The 16988-nt window shown below is 46.4% G+C and overlaps 1 protein-coding gene across 3 annotated transcripts in view; it reads left to right on the top strand.

Moving 5' to 3' along the window:
• The first annotated feature begins 15429 nt into the window (after positions 1-15429).
• Positions 15430-16988, top strand: part of EZH2 (enhancer of zeste 2 polycomb repressive complex 2 subunit) — a 63678-nt gene continuing 62119 nt past the window's right edge. For 2 of the 3 annotated variants that reach the window (XM_042974633.1, XM_042974622.1), the window contains exon 1: positions 16054-16160. The gene's annotated coding sequence lies outside the window, so the exon portion shown is untranslated. Of the gene's footprint in view, positions 15553-16053; positions 16161-16988 lie in introns of those variants that run through there. The other variant, XM_042974628.1, reaches the window with a different exon arrangement.

The raw sequence follows: 16988 nt of genomic DNA, 5'->3' as shown, positions 1-16988 counted from the left end.
ACAATGGGGTTGAAGAGTGTGCCAAGGGAGCTTATTAATCCGTAATTTACAACTGGGACAGCTCAAGCATTTCTCCAGCTGGATGGTGGGTCCATGGGTGTTCACCATATGAGTTTCCATATTTTTGTATGCTCGAATTATTTAAAAAGTCATGTTTCCGGGGCTCCTGGATGGCTCAGTTGTTTGGGCGTGGGACTCTTGATTTCGGCTCCGATCGTGATCTCGAGGTTTGTGAGATCGAGCCCTGCGACGGGCTCTGTGTGAGCTGACAGCACACAGACTCCTGAGGATTCTCTCTTCCTCGCTGTTTGCCACTTCCACACTCATGCACTTGTTCTCTCTCTCTCTCTTTCAAAATTAACCAATAAAACATTTTTAGAAAACCATGTTTTCAAACTCTGATCACATGCTACTGTCATGATAAATATGAAATGAAAAATCAATCAGGGTATAAAATATATACGCAATATGATCTCAATTTTGTCTTAAAAATATATATACATATACATGTTTATCTGTATACATATACACATACATGAATAGAAGAAAGTACGAGAGGCTATCTCTGGTGATTTTTTATCTTCTTGATCCCATGTTTACGTTACCTGAATGTTTTATGATCACATGTCTTTCATCATCTAAGAGGTGGTATTTTTAAAGACTAAACGAGGGGCGCCTGGGTGGCTCAGTCGGTTAAGCGTCCGACTTCAGCTCAGGTCAGGATCTCGCGGTCGTGAGTTCGAGCCCCGCGTCGGGCTCTGGGCTGATGGCTCAGAGCCTGGAGCTTGCTTCCATAAATAAACGTTAAAAAAAAATAATAATAAAAAAATAAAGACTAAACGAATATGTTCTCTGACGGTGATGAAGTGCGTTGGACAGTTTCGCCTTTTAAAATTGTGTAATACATGAATTCGTTCTTACTATAAAGAGTCAGGTCAGCCACAGTGACCCTGAGCTGAGTTAGCCTCCCACCCCCCTCCGTCCCCCTCTGTGTTCTTGTCCCAGGGGGTGACAGTTTTGTGCACATCCTTCCAGCCCCTTTCTGTGCATTTTTCTTTGTATCTATGTGTGTATGTGCATAGATGTGGTCATACCATACACACTGTTCTAGAATTTACCTTTTTTAATTTTATACTGTGTCCTGGGAGATTTGTAAATATCAGTGTATGTAGGTTTACTTCCTATTTTTATTCAAAACTTTAAAAAATAAATTTGATCTAAATTCACTTAATCTCATTCATTTTAATAGCAACATAGTATTTGTAACATATATAAATATATATAATAAAAGTTATATTACCCTTCATTTAACTCTACGCTTAATGATGGATATTAAGCTATTTGCTAATTTTTTCTATTATAAACAGTGTTTTGGTGACTATCCTTATCTTTAGGTGCATGAACAAGAATTTTTGTAGGAAAGATTCCTAAATGGAGAAATGGGCCCTCTGGGGGCCCATTATGCAACAATGATAAATATTCCCACACTGCCTTCCTGAAAGATTTGTCACTTAGCACTCCTGACAGGTATGAGTCCTGTGTCCTCGGTCCTCACGTTTCACTAACATCATATTTTGAAAAACACAAGTTTATCAAGAACGTTTGACCGAGCTTTGTGTCGGGCTCTGTGCTGACAGCTCAGAGCCTAGAGCTGCTTCAGATTCTATGTCTCCCTCTCTCTCTGCCCTTCCCTGCTCATGCTCTGTCTCTCTCAAAAATTAAAAACATTTAAAAAAAATTTTTAAAAAAGAAAAAAAGTTTTAAAATTAAATTGCAGCACGTGGTTGGCTTAGTCTGTATAGCATGTGACTCTTGATCTTGGGTTTGTAAGTTCAAGCTTCACGTTGGGCGTAGGGACTACTTTAAAAAAAATAGGGGCACCGGGGTGGCTCAGTTGAGCTTCTGACTCTTGATTTCAGGTCAGTTCATGATCTCAGGTTCGTGGGATCGAACCCCATGTCTGGCTCTATGCTGAGGATGGACTTTGCTTGCGATTCTCTGTCTCTCTCCCCATTGTTCGCATGTGCTCTCTCTCTCTCTCTCAAATAAAAATAAATTTAAAAAAATTAAAAATCTTAAAAAAAATCAAACCAAAAAGTTGCTTTTCAAGACTGAAAACAAATGCACCAAAATGGTGAAATGGTTCTCTTTGGAAGACAGGCTATGGGCAAGTTTCATTTCTTTATAATCTGAAGGGGGAAAAAAAGTTATAATTAAAACAAGAACGTTAACGTTCAAACACAAATGTTACAGAAAACAAGACAGAGAGAGAGAGACAGAGAGAGAGACGTCATAGGTCCTGTCTGGTTAGCCATGGGATAGAATAGAAGTGGTTTCTTTATACTGTGAAGCAGTATTGGGACACTTGGTACACAAAAACAGTGATCTGGAATAGGCATTGGTTCTTTAAGATATTGCTATTAAAAGGCATACGATTATTATGCTCTGAAAGTAGTGATGACTTAACAACCTAGCGAAAAATTTAGTAATCTCATTTTGTGCCAGAATCCAGCCTGCTTTAAAAGAACCTTGGCTTACAAAATAATATGAGCTCTGAGAAATAATAAAATTATGGGCGGAATGAATGTCTTTTTACTGAGAAGTTCCTGCCAGTGTGCACTGACTGTTAGATACTATTTTCTTTTGCATTTATAACCTAAAAAGTATGGAGCAATTGATCATTCTCTTACGATTATCCTAGGATGATCTTGGTATGAAAGTATTCCAAAAGTGACTTATGAGGTCCATTTCCAGTAATGTTCTAAGCTTAGGGATTTTTTTGCAAACATTTCACAGGTGACATGGGTGTGACAGCAGCACACGATGAAGTGAATCAGCTCTATCATTGATATATTGTCCTTAGTTTAAAATGGCTGCTTTTTTTAAACATATGGTTGATATATTGTCCTTAGTTTAAAATGGCTGCTTTTTTTTAAACATATGGTTCCCGGCTGACGTTTTATCGCTGCTACGGGTTTTCCTCCCAAAAGATTATACACCACATTGATAAATTTCATCAGCGGGAAAATATTTTCTCCTCAAGTGAGGAATGAATTTCTGCAGTTGGAAATGCTCCTTATATTAAAAGTGTTGAATTGGAACATACTCTTCTTGTAATGGTAGGAACGTCTTCAGTCAACAGTCAGAACATGGCAATTGTTTGCGGTTGCAAAGTGACGTGTCAATAGAGTGTCGTGGAACTTGTACGAAGCCAGAGTTGCAAAAGGAATTGCCTTACTTGTCCATCCAGCCTGGTGTCCTGTGCCAGAGAAGGGGCAGGACACCAGCCCTGAGTATGTCCAGTAGCCCTCTGCCCACGGGTCCGCAGGTGCAGGAGGACACGGGGTGACCCAGAGAAATCTTCCGGCTCGGACTCACTATGACATACAGGCGTTCGAGGAGGGCACCACTCTGGAGTAAGAAAAGCAAGAAATCAGGTTGAGGATCTTGTTTCCGGAAAGATTTATTATCCAGAGAGAGAGAGAGAGAGAGAGAGAGAGAGAGAGCTCACCCCAGACTTAGAAATTCCCGTCAGAAACCTCATAGAGCCTGGTCCTGAGTTCAGGGTCCTGGGCACACACATTGCTGCTTCTGAGATCGTAGGCAACGAGGACTCTAGAGGACAGAGAATTTAATCTTCTAGCCGCCCCTGCTCGCCCCTCCACCCCCACCATTCCCACTGGTCATAGGAAGGGGCTGCTGAATGGGTCCAGTTCACTCTGCTCTTGGGGTGTCTACCTCACCTCATTGCTGACCTGGCCAACTTTGAACCTTGGCATCGCTAACTCCACTCGTCTGCTGCAAACCCCACATTTCTTTCATTCTTCCTTTCCTCCCATCCCATCCTTCCTTTCTTCTTTGATGTTTTGTTTTAAATGTTTATTTATTTTTGAGAGAGAGAGAGAGAGAGCGAGAGGGGAGGAGCAGAGAGAGAGAGGGAGACACAGAATCCGAAGCAGGCTCCAGGCTCCGAGCCGTCAGCACAGAGCCCGACACGGGGCTCACACCCACGAATGGTGAGATCATGACCTGAACCCAAGTCGGACGCTTAACCGGCTGAGCCACCCAGGCACCCCTCTTCTTGCTTTCTTGAGGAATCCTTCTCTGTGTCGTCTCTCTCTCTCTTCCCCCATCTGTATTTCTGATCTGGTACAAGCAGGGTGTGGACCAAAGCAAGCGTTAAGTAAACGCCCTTTGAATACATACATGAATGATCATGTATGGCTCAGACTTTTAAACATTTATGCAAACATTGTAAAGAAACTTTTATGTGTGTCTAATTATACTGTATTTTAGGGTAATGAGTTCCTTAAGCTTGCTACTTACCGAATGAAGTCATTCTCAGTTGTGTTCAATATACATTGTAGAGAACGAAAGGCGTGCTTTTTAATCGAAACATCTTGGGAGTCATTGGAAAAACCTAGGTTCCCTTTATCCAGATGGCATGTGTTTTCAGAGAACTTGAACTCTTGATTCGTTTCTCCTCCTTCGTGTCTTAAGAAGACCACTGCCTGTCTTTATTGGGCAGAATTGCTTTTCTTTTCCTCCCTGGCCTCCACCTCCCTCTCTCCCTCTCTTAATCTTTCCAGGTACAGTGATCAAAAATGCTTGTTGTGTTTCCTTTTGTGGACACCTTGGAGTGTTTTGGTTTTGCTTTTAGGGGCTTTTTTTTTTAGATTTTGTTTTTGTTATGAACAGCCCTAAACAAAATTCCATAGCGATACTGCCTGAGTATTTCAGGTAGCCAAGTTATAATAAAATATGCCACCAAATTAGAAGAAACCATATAGAAGATATTCTCTATTTCTTTAGCTACCGGGGTCAGACTTGTGAAAAGGAGGCATATATACAGGGGATTTTGGAAAAACAAGTATTCATATAGCTCATTCACTCATTCTTTTATTCACCGACTGACTAATTCATGAAGTCCTTTATTTAATTGATTTTTATCAAGCACATCCCATACACAAGACACATTAAGTACAGCGAAGTATACAGAGATGAATGTAACAGGCCCTCTGCCATTAATAAGTATAACATTATCTGGAATTGAACTTGAACTAGTATGTAACTGGTAGTGAAATATTTGAACCACCTGAAACAAGGATAAAGCGTTTTGGTGGCAAAAGCTTATGTTCCTGAATTATGCAAAGGTGTCTCTGAACAGATTCTTGTCTCAGAAATTGTGTTTGGTTTTGCTTTTTCAGTTTGATGGTAAAAGACAAGCAGTGATTGTCGCCTTTTAGGCCATAGGACTTCGTTTATAAACAACTGTCTTTCCAAGTGCCTTTTCTGAGGCTTCGGCTGATGGCCGAGAGGTCTTCTTTTCTTGTCTCAATTCTTTTCTCTTTTCTTTTAAAGTTTTGTTTATTTTGAGAGAGAGAGAGATAGAGAGAGAGAGGGAGTGAGGGGCAGAGAGAGAGAGGGAGAGAAAGAGTCCCAAGCAGGCTCCACGCTGTCAGCAAAGAGCTTGACTCGGGCTCAACCTCATGAACCGTGAGATCATGACCTGAGCTCAAGTCAAGAGTCAGCCGCTTAACTGACTGAGCCATCTGGGCGTCCCTCTTGACTGATTTCTTTCACTCAATGTTCTGTTGATCAGATTTATTCATATTGTTGCATGTAGCTGTAGACTGTTCATTTGCAATGTTGTAGGACATCCCATTATGTAAATTTACCACAATTTATTGGGTCTACTGTTGATGGGCATTTGGATGGTTTCCAGTTTGTGGCTTTTAGGAATAGTGCTCTTAGGAATATTCGGGTACATGTCTTCTGGTAAATATGTACACATACCTACTTATGTCCACATGTACATACCTGCTAGATCTATACTGAGCAGAATGACTAGCCTATAGAGTATTTAATATCTGTTCAAGTTCATTTCTTCTCAACCTTCCACAATAGTTGTACCAATTTACACCCCTTGTTGGAGGAGGTAATTAAGAGGTCGTGACTGTGGTTGACTTGAGAGCTGGACCTGGGCAGCTGGAGGCTCCTCAACCCCTTCCCTGCACTTGAATTGATGCCCCACCCGTTGTTCCCACAGCGGGAGCTATTCTGAGGACACAGCCTTGAGAGAGTAGGGTGTTGAGAGAGTAGGGTGCTGAACCCCAGTAAGGCCTCTATATAAACTTTTTAATGTTTATTTATTTTTGAGAGAGAGAGAGAGAGAGAGAGAGAGAGCACAAGCAGGGGAGGGGCAGAGAGAGAGAGAGAGGGAGACACAGAATCCAAAGCAGGCTCCAGGCTCCGAGCTGTCAGCACAGAGCCGACGTGGGGCTCAAACTCACAGACTGCGAGATCATGACCTGAGCCGAAGTCAGATGCTTAACCAACTAAGCCATCCAGGTGGCCCTAATTTTTTCAGTTTATTTTGAAAGAGACAGAGACAGCACGAGCAGGGGAGGGGCAGAGAGAGAATTGCAAGCAGGCTCCATGCTGTCCGTGCAGAGTCGGACGTGGGGCTTGAACTCAGGAAATCATGAGATCGTGACCTCAGGAAATCATGAAATCGTGACCTGAGCTGAAGCCAAGAGTCGGACGCTTAACCAACTGAGCCCCCCAGGCGCCCCTATAAACTTTTAAGATTCTGGCAAGTGGATGTGGAGACCTAAGGCAGCTCAAGACAAGCCTCATATGTAAGTTCCCTTGCTTATTAAAACCTCCAGTCACCAATCTGGACTGGTCTGCCTCTTTCTTTGGTCTCTCTCTGCCCTCTGAGTACAGAGGCCAGTTTGCAAACCAGTTCTCCTATTGGCAGTCTATTAAGCATTTTTGGTGCCCCACATTTTTGCCAATGCTTGATATCTTCTGTATTTTGTTTGTTTGTTTGCTTTAGCCATTCTAGTAGGTACATAGGACTGTGTATTATTTTATGGTTTTATTTGCATTTCTCTGATAACTGGTGATATTTCCCACCTTTTTATACGTGTATGGGACATTTGTGTATCTTTTGGGGTGCCCATTTCAGGTGTTGTGTTTTTTCTTTCCTGGCCATTTCCTAATATTTTGGCTTTTTAAAAAATTTAGGTTCTGTGGGAGCTCTTCATATAATATGATGACAAATCTGTTGTCAGATAGGAGTATAGTGGATTTCTTCTAATCTTTGGCCTGCTTTTTCGGCGTTTAATGGTGTCTTTTAAATAACAGAAGTTCCTAATTAAAAAAATTTTTTTAAAATGTACACTTGAGAGAGAGAGAGAGAATGAGTAGGGGAGGAACAGAGAGAGAGGAAGACATAAAATCGGAAGCAGGCCCCAGGCCCTGAGCTGTTAGCACAGAGTTGGAGGCAGGGCTCGGACCTATGCACCGTGAGATCATGACCTGACACGAAGTCAGATGCTTAACCAACTGAGCCAGGTGCCCCGGAAGTTCCTCATTTTAATTTCACTCAATTGATCATTGCCCCCCTTATGGTGAATACTTTTTGTGTCTTGTTTAAGTACTTTTTGCCTCCTCCAAGATCATAAAGATGTTTCTCTATGTTTTCTTACACATTTAGATCCGTAACCCATCTGGTGTGAGGTAGAAGGCCAAGATTTTTCCCCATGAGGATATCTAGCACCGATTATCACGAAGACCGTCCTTTCCCCACACACTGCTGGCTCACCTCTGCTATAAATCAAGTAGCCAAAAAGGTATGAGCCCGCTGCCAGGCTCTGTTTTGTCTGCCATTAGCGCCACTCTTCGTCCATTTTTGTGCCACTCTCACTGTTTTAATTACTATAACTTTAAAAAGCTTGGTTTGATATCCGGTAATGCTGACTCCCATGCTCGTCTCTAAGATTATCTCGGCTCTTCTTGGCCTTTTGTATTTCACATATATTTTGGAATCAACTTGTCAATGTACACGTGCACATATGCACCCATAAACACTGCAGGGATTTTGATCGGCGTTGTGTTCAATCCATGCATCTTCTACATCATAAAAATGACATTGCCTCTACTTAAGTCTGTTTTTAGTTTTCCTCAATATCGGTTTATAATATTCAGCATATAGGTCTTGTATATGCATTTCTCATCAGGTTTATCACGAGGTATTTGATGGTTTTCCAAAGGGAAGTGGTTTCACTTTAAAAGTTTATTTCCGGGGCAGCTGGGTGGCTCAGTCTGTTGAGTGTCCGACTCTTGATTTCAGCTCAGGTCATGATTGGTGAGTTTGAGCCCCACATCAGGCTCTCTGCTGTCAGCACAGAGCCTGCTTCGGATCCTCTGTCTTCCTCTCTCTGCCCTTTCCCTGCTCATGCTCTGTGTCTCTCTCTCAAAAATAAATAAACATTAAAAAAAAATATAAAGGAATGCCTGGGTGGCTCAGTCGGTTAAGTGTCCGACTTCAGCTCAGGTCATGATCTCACGGTTCATGAGTTCGAGTCCCGTGTTGGGCTCTGTGCTGACAGCTCGGAGCCTAGAGCCTGCTTCAGAGTCTGTCTCTGTCTCTCTGTCTCTTAAATATAAAAAATAAAATGGTGTCTTTTTAATAACAGAAGTTCCTAATTAAAAAAAATTTTTAAACAAATTTTTAAAAAAAAATTTAAAACAAAAAAAAATAAATTAATTTTCTCTGTTCATTGCTGGCATATAGAAATTGATTTTTGTAAACTAGCCTTGAATCCAGTGACCTTGCTAAATGTACTCATTAACCCTGTTGTAATCATGAAATCGGTTATAATCCATTCATTTAACTTGATCAAATTTCTCTTTTAAAAGTCTTAAAATGAAATGGTAACATCTTGATCAATTTAGCTGAGTTTGTGTTCAGGAAAGCGAATAGTACAATATGGCTAGAATTTAGCGTAGTGGAAATATGAGACGAAACCGATATGACAGCTTGTTTCATCCAAAGAAGAAACGAGAGAGCCGTGGAGAGAGAGAGAGAGAGATGGAGAGAGAAAAAAGAGGTGGGGGTAGGTCCTAATTTCAGATGTGATGTTCTATCGCTCGCGTGGCTGTATTTTCTCGGTTAGAGGTGGGTCCCACCTGCACTCAAGGGGAATGGATGGCACAGGGCGTGAGTAGCAGAGGTGGTGATGACTGGGGCGCCTGCATGGCTCAGCTGGTTGAGGGACCCACTCTGGATTTCAGCTCAGGTCCTGGTCCCAGGGGTTGTGAGCTTGAGCCCCGGGTAGAGCTCTGTGCTGATGGTGAGGAGTCTGCTTGGGACGCTCTCACTCTCCCCCTCTCCTTGCCCCTTCCCAACGCGCACACATGGGCACGGGCTCTCTCTCAAAATAAACTTAAAAAAATACATGATGACCAAATTAGGTGTACACTTTTTTGTTAAAAAAATTTTTTTTTAATGTTTTAATAAATTTTCTTCATCTAGGTATCTATCCATCTATTTATTTCATTTTTTTTACATCCAAGTTAGGTAGCATTATAGTGCACTGATGATTTCAGGAGTGGAATCCAGGGATGCACCCCCTCTGTATAACCCCCAGTGCCCATCCCCACAAGTGTCTTCCTTAATGCCCCTGACCCCTTTAGCCCATCCCCCCTCCCCCAACCCCTCCGGCAACCCTCAGTTTGTTCTCTGCATTGAAGAGTCTCTTGTGGTTTGTCCTCCTCCTTGTTTTTCTATTATGTTTGCTTCCCTTCCCTTATGTTCATCTGTTTTGTATCTTAAATTCCACATATGAGTGAAGTCATATGACATTTGTCTTTCTCTGACTAATTTTGCTTAGCATAATACCCTCTGGTTCCATCCACGTAGTTGGAGTACATTTTTTTTCTCTTTACGCCACATCTTCCTTGGCCCAACCAGGGCTGCCTTCCAGCCCGCAGGGTAAGGCCACTCTTGTGTCTCAGGAGAGGCATCTCTCCTCAGACCTTAAACAGACACTCCTAGTTGGCGAGCTCACGTCTCTTACCCAAATTTATATCCCATGGCTCTCTGTTCTCAGAGAGAACGGTTCTCAGAACTTTTACAGTTTTTACTTTTGCTTTGTGCTCTGTATGCCTAAAACCAAAAAAAATTTTTAATTTATTTTATTTTTATAAAAATGTTTATTTTTGAGAGATAGAGAACGAGCAGGGGAGGGGCAGAGAGAGAGAGAGAGAGAGAGAAGATCCAAAGCGGACTTTGCCCTGACAGTGCAGAGCCCAATGTGGGCTCAAACTCATGAACCTCGAGATCATGACCTGAGCTGAAGTTGGATGCTTAACCGACTGAGCCACCCAGGCACCCCAAAGCCATCAGTTTTCAAAATCTCTGCGAGGACTCGTACATTGTTTTAACACCAAGCAGAATGAATTGATATAAATGCAAGGTCACAACATAACTTTTTCACCCTAACAAGCTGTAAGCCCATTCTCAATGACCAATTCTCAATCACGAGTGGGTGTCTGTTGTAATCACACGTAAACTTCTACCTAATCTCCCCACGTACCTGCCTTGCGTCCACATACTCTCCTGTTCATGCTCTTGGCAAAGGCCAAGTTTTCCACTCAAACTCCAGGACCGACCCCTTATCACCTGTTCAAGGTCTGGAGCCCACCCCCTTCCAACACAGTCTCGTTAATCTGTTGTCAATTAATCTGCAGGCCCCGATAACTAGGGCCTAAATTGTTGCTGGAAAAGTTTTCCTCCTCACAAAAACTTACCACCTACTTCGAAAGAGGACTTCATACCTCCATTTGATCTCAGACTTTCTAATTCAGTTCTTCTTTCCAGTTTCTCTCTCTTTTTAAATGTTTATTTTTGAGGGGCGCCTGGGTGGCTCAGTGGGTTGGGCGTCCGACTTCGGCTCAGGTCATGATCTCGCGGTCCGTGAGTTCGAGCTCCGCGTCGGGCTCTGTGCTGACAGCTCAGAGCCTGGAGCCTGTTTCGGATTCTGTGTCTCCCTCTCTCTCTGACCCTCCCCCGTTCATGCTCTGTCTCTCTCTGTCTCAAAAATAAATAAGCATAAAAAAAAATGTTTATTTTTGAGAGTGAGAGAGAATGAGCAGGGGAGGGGCTGTGAGACAGGGAGACGTAGGATCTGAGGTAGGCTCCCGGCTCTGTGCTTTCAGCACAGAGCTCCACGTGGGGCTCAAACTCATGAACCGTGAGATCATGAGCTGAGCTGAAGTCATAAGCTTAACCAACTGAGCCACCCAGGCGCCCAGCCAGTTTATCTCTAACTCAGGCAAGACCCTGAGGGTGAAGCATCCCCTGAGGGGAACCAAGCTATCCTTTGTAGCCCCTGGGCCAGCAAGACCCCGCCTGTGATTGACCCCAGGACAATGATCCGACTTGACCTTTGCTGCCTGTACTCAACGACCCTTGCTCCACCTTTTCCTTATATAAACCCAGAAGTAGTTTCAGCACTTTGGAGCCAGTCTTTGAGACGCCAGTCTTCCCTGCGTTGGCTTCACTGAAATACACTCCTTTCTTGTTTCACCACTGCTCGTCTGTCTTTGGATTTTGTCAGCAGTGAGTGGCCAAAACCAGTCGGTTTGGGACCCCTGGGGCCAGGTGCTTGTGCACCCCTGCACCCGGCTACCACGTGACATTTCTACTTGGTTTTAAAATAGGCCTCTCAAACTCACTGTGTCCCAAGCCAAACTCTGATCTCCAAACCTCCATCCCCATCAACCCCTCCTGGTCCTACAGCCCCTGAAGCGTCCAACTCAGTTATGACTCACTTGCTCATCCACAGGCTTGCTTTCGACCTCTTTTTTTGCATCCTAGATCCAATCTGTCAGCAAGTCCTATTGCCTATTTCTTCAAAATACATCCAGAATCTGATGTTTTCCTACCAGTTCCACTGTTACCACTCGGGCTCCTGGCCACGGTCACTTCTTGCCTGGATTGGTAGGAGAGGCTCAGAGCTGCTCCTCTGGTCTGGTCCCTGCCCCACGTCTGGCTACTCTCAACACAGCAACTGGAATGCTCTTGTTTTAAGTGCTGCCATCACCTTTCTGCTCAAAATCCTCTCCCTTAAGTAGAAAGTAAAGTCCTGGGGCACCTGGGTGGCTCAGTCAGTTGAGCGTCCGACTTCAGCTCAGGTCACGATCTCGCAGTCCGTGGGTTCCAGCCCCTTGTTGGGCTCTGTGCTGACAGCTCGGAGCCTGGAGCCTGCTTCGGATTCTGTCTCTCTCTGCCCTTTTCCCTGCTCCCACTCTCTCTCTCTCTCAAAAATAAATACATGGTAAAAAAAATTAAAAAAAAAAAAAAAAAAGTCAAGTCCTAACTAAGGTCCTCAGAGGTCCTAAAAGGTCTGCCCGTGCCCCCTCACCTCTTCTGCCTCGGTCTCCGGTCCCCTCTCCCTTCCAGTTCCCAAAACACACAAGGCAGGCTCCCCCTTGGGGCCAGGCACTCACCCTTCCCTTTCTGTCAAGTATTTCTTCCAATGTCCTTTTCCGGGAGAGGTCTTCCCTACCAAGCTATTTTAAAATTACTGCATTTGCACTCAATTTACTCCTTTCGTGCCAGGTTTTTTGCCATATCCTTGCCATTACCTCACATGCCACATCGTTTGTTTTTTGTTTCTCTTCACCAAAATGTCAGCTTCACCTTGGCAGGGATTTTTGCCTTGCTCACGTTGAATTCCTAGCACCCAGGACAGTGTCTTTCAACTAGTAAGCTCCTCCGTAAACACTTGTTGAATGCAGAGTGAATAAATGAAATGTGTAGGAAGTAAATCCCATTCATGGGGTAGAAAGGAATGCTCTGTGATGCTAATAGCCTTAACTTTGCACTTGACCTTCTCCCGTTCCCCCAGGAAAACCCTGGGGATAAATTGTGCGCCTGCAGTGATAGGCCCTTGGGAGTATAACGCAGAGGTAACAACACGACTTCGGAGCTGAACTGCCCAGTTTTGGTTTGCTCCCATAACTGAAATAGTGCATCTCTGTCTTCAACAGAGGACAGAATCACCTGCCAGGGGTAGTACAGTTGTAATCTGAACGTCTTTACAGAAACGAAAAAGCTTCGGGACTCTCACCCTTCACATTCACCTCGTGTTCAGCCTGGCTTTCTGTTTCTTTAAGCCCCCACAGTAGCTACCATTCACTCCCCACCCCCACGCACACACACATTTTCTTGCTCTCCCTGCTTGGAAATCTTCAGAAAATTCTTCTTAGTATTGACCACAAAATACCTCCCTCTCCCAACTTTCCTGTGTATGTCCATATACAAAATAGAATTGCAGCATACTGTATGCCCTCCATATATAATGAAATTCTCTTGCAATGTTTGAAAATTATCCCCTTCTCCTGCCATCACCGTGACCTAAAATGTCTCGCTTACCCGAATGTCAGCACTGAACGAAGACAATATTGTCACCCATTGGCATCCCTACTTCCTGGTCCAAGTCAGCCTGCATATTGTATTGAACTTAAATATGTACCATATTATAAATATTATAATACAGCCCCACTTATTCTCTAAGCTACTCCCTTATTCTCCCAGTTGGGGCCCTCCCCTTTGTTATATTCTGCGAGTGGATGTTTATTCCCATTTCCAGTGCCCTCCCTGCCTCAATCTAGATCGTATGCTTTCTTCAGTCGAACTAAAATTTCCTTTTCGGAGTTTTGGTGGGGGAGGGGTGGGAGCGTTTTGATCTAACATCATTCCTTGATTTTAAATGCCTTAGCAATTCATATGCCGTTTCACACCATGCTGGATGTATTTAGATATGGCTTTGATTTGCATTCTGATAATCTGTTAATGTAATTTTCTTGATTTTTTCTTTCAATAATGTCCAGATTGTTTTAATATTTAATATATAAAGTACAGGTAAAACTAATGTGATAAGCAACTTAGGGATGAGTAGTTAACTTTTGAGGTTTGAATTGCTGTTTAATGAAGCAATTGTAAATTGCTGGTCTAGATGAAGCTTTTTGCCTTGAAATATGAATGTGTTGGTGACTGTTGGGTATGATAGATGGGATTTTTACATTATTTTATGGTTACATCTCAGGTGCATTAACTCTTGCACTCTTCTTGTAATGTGTTCATAATTTTGCTTTTATTTGGGCACACGATTGTTTTCTCTGTGGCTCCCCTGCACATGTAATTCCAACACTGCATTGGTTCGGAATACAGGTGAGGAATGGGATGGTGATTTAGGAAAAGGGGAAAATTACGGGTTAAATCATCAAACGAAGAATTATGGCCACTGAAAACCCTTAGTCAATTAAAAATACAACAAACACGATTTCTTTAGGCTTTTAACTCAGCAGTTCATAGTGGACCCTGTCTGAACGCACAATATGGGATCCCAGTTTACATGGGTGATTATTTTCCCGTGTAACTAAAAATAAATTCGGACTGATCTTAACTTCACTGACAGATAAAACCAAAGGGGAGCTTGTGTCCTCAACCGAATCCTCCTAATTCGTCTGGGTCGAGGCGGGTTTAGTCCCAGACCATCTTGTAGTAATTGAAAAGTGTTGCAATTATCCTAACGTTTTCCAGGGGCATTAGCAGGAGGCAAGTGAAACACACTCATCCTTGATAAATGATTCTTCACGTTGACACGTGCACTGGAAGGCTCCGAACCAGGCGTCTTGAATGCGGAATGGGAAGTAGCTGTAACGTCGCTCTTGCCCCGGTCTCTCGGGCGATGGGCACTGCGGGCTGCGGGCTCCAGCAGCCAGAGTCCCTCGGGCCGAGGGACCCAGCGGACAGAAGTAGCGGGCAGGTCGCTCGGGCGGGCGGCTCGCGGCTCCTCGCCGGCCGCGCGCCCGCCCGCCCGCCCGCCGGCCCCCGCTCCGCGCGCGGGGAAAAGAGCGCGGCAGTTGAAACCGTTACCACCCCCGAGTTTTTGAACTGGTTCAAACTTGGCTTTCGGCCCCGCCCCGCCTCTCCGGCCCGGGAACTCCGAGGCGGCGGTTCCCGCCAAGCGCCGCCAGCGCGCCGTCCCGCCCTCCGGCCGGTTCCCGCCACCCCACCCTCGCCGCCCCACCCCCGCCCAGGCTCCGAGCTCCAGGCTCCGGAGGCGCCCCCGTCCCCGCCCGCCTGCCCGCCGCCTTCCAGAGAGGCGCGGTGCGTTCAACGAAAGAACAAAGGAACGGCGCGGCGCTTCCACTCGGCGGCCGCGTCCCTCAGCGCCCGCCCGCGCCCGCGCGCACGCGCCGCCCGCCCGGCCCGGCCGAGTCCCGCGGGCGCCTCTGCGTGGGGCTGGCTCGGCGCCTCCGAGCCCGGCGGGCCCTGTGATTGGACGGGAGCCCGCCTCGCGTCCCGCCAATCGGGGCGGCGCTTGGTTGGACTGGGGGGGCCAAATAAAAGCGATGGCGATTGGGCTGCCGGGTTTGGCGCTCGGTCCGGGAGCGTCCGACACCCACTGGGACGCAGAAGGCGGTGGGGCCCCGGCGGCGGCGGCGGCGGCGGCGGCGGCGGTGGCGCGCGAGAGCGGCGCGCGGGAGCGGCGCGGGCTGGGGCGCGGGGCGCAGGTAACGCGCCGCTGTCGGGCCGGCCGGCCGGCGGGGCGCTGGAGCCCGGCGAGGGGCGGCGGCGGCGGCGGCGGCGGTGGTGGCGGCGGCGGCGCCGGGACATCCCCGCCGCCGCGTTGCCCGTCCGGGTGTCGCCCAGAGCGGGCTCTCCCGGGCGCCGCTTTTGGAGGCGGGGTGAGAGGAGACCCCTCGGCAGGGGGCCGCGGGGGTCGGGGCTGGCCCGCGCGCCCCCGCGAGCGGGCAGCGTCGGACCCCGGACACCCGAGGCGGGAGCAGGGGCGGGTGCCCGAGGGGGGCGTGCGGAGGGGTCCACTCGCGTGCCCGCCCCTCCCGAGGCGCCGGGGCTGGGCTGGGGGCGCTCCGGTGCCCGGGGCGGGCTGGCCGCCGGAGCCCAAGTCTCCTTTGTGTGGAGCGTCGCGGCGGGAGCGCCCGGGTGGGACGGGACACACACAAGTTGGTGGGACCTCGCCGCCGAGTGCGCACTCAGACAAAGGACGGACTGTGTCTCGGGGGAGCTCGGCGCGAGGAAGGGGCAGTGACACCGGGCCTGACAGCAGGCGGGAGAGGGGCGTGGGGAGCCCGGGCCGCGGGCGCGGGTGGGCGGGCTCGGCCCCACGCCCCCTCCCCGCGCGCGCGCAGGCTCGGCGGGGCCGCGGCGGCCGGGACGGCGTGCGGAGACGGGACTCGGAGGAGCCGCGCATCTGACGTTTCCCCCGGAGCCGCCTGAAACCTCTCCGGACCGGGCAGTCCCGGGCCGCCTTCGCCGCCTTGTCTGGCTTTCGGTTAAGTTTTCGGGAAGGGTCGGGCTGTTCGCCTCCTTTTTGGTTTGGCTCGTTTGGAGGGCTTTCCGTCGAGTTCCCGCGTCCTCGCGTACCCCCTTCCAACCACCAGAAAGTCCGTGCCACGGGGTCACTTTTTGAAAACGGGAGAAATTGAGAAGCACGGTATTTTGTAAAACTTGGTGAACTCCCGCCCAGGGAGTTCCCACTTTGTAAAGAATCATAATCTTAAAAAAAAAATTTACAAGCTGTTTGGGGCAACTTGTGTGATGCGTCCGAGAATGGCGACAGGTGCTAACGAAATCAACTGTCATTTAGGAAGCGATTACTCCCCAAATCCCTAGGGGTTGAATGAGGATGAAAGGTAGAAATAGTTGACGAAAATAAAATGCTTCTGACAAATGCGCGTTTAGATGATACGCCTTGCAATTTCTTATTAATTGGTTTTATCTTCCGTGAACAATAGCTTTGGCGAGTTAGAAAAGACTGGTTGCAGAAATGTTTGTTGCCTAAGAAATTGGATGTGTGCTGTCCACAGTTAAGCCAAACTTCCTTTGTTTGTCAGGGTCTTTGAAACTTAAATTCATTTGGAAATAAAAATCTGTGTTTGGAATTTAAAAATATTTTACTACAAGGTTTACTTTTCTTGGTTTCAAAGATGATCGCTTTAATTTTATGGCGTTTTAATATTACATAAAACACCATTTAAAAAAACCTTTGGAAAACTCATGCTGGTACAGTTGGATATGCTCTTAAGGGTTTTGGAGTTTATTTTCCATTACTCTTCATTTATGAGCATTAGCAATTAGATCATATTTAGGAATAAAATGA

This window comes from Panthera tigris, chromosome A2 (assembly GCF_018350195.1).
Source record: "Panthera tigris isolate Pti1 chromosome A2, P.tigris_Pti1_mat1.1, whole genome shotgun sequence".
Taxonomy (NCBI): domain Eukaryota; kingdom Metazoa; phylum Chordata; class Mammalia; order Carnivora; family Felidae; genus Panthera; species Panthera tigris.
This window is presented reverse-complemented; position numbering and strand designations above follow the sequence as displayed.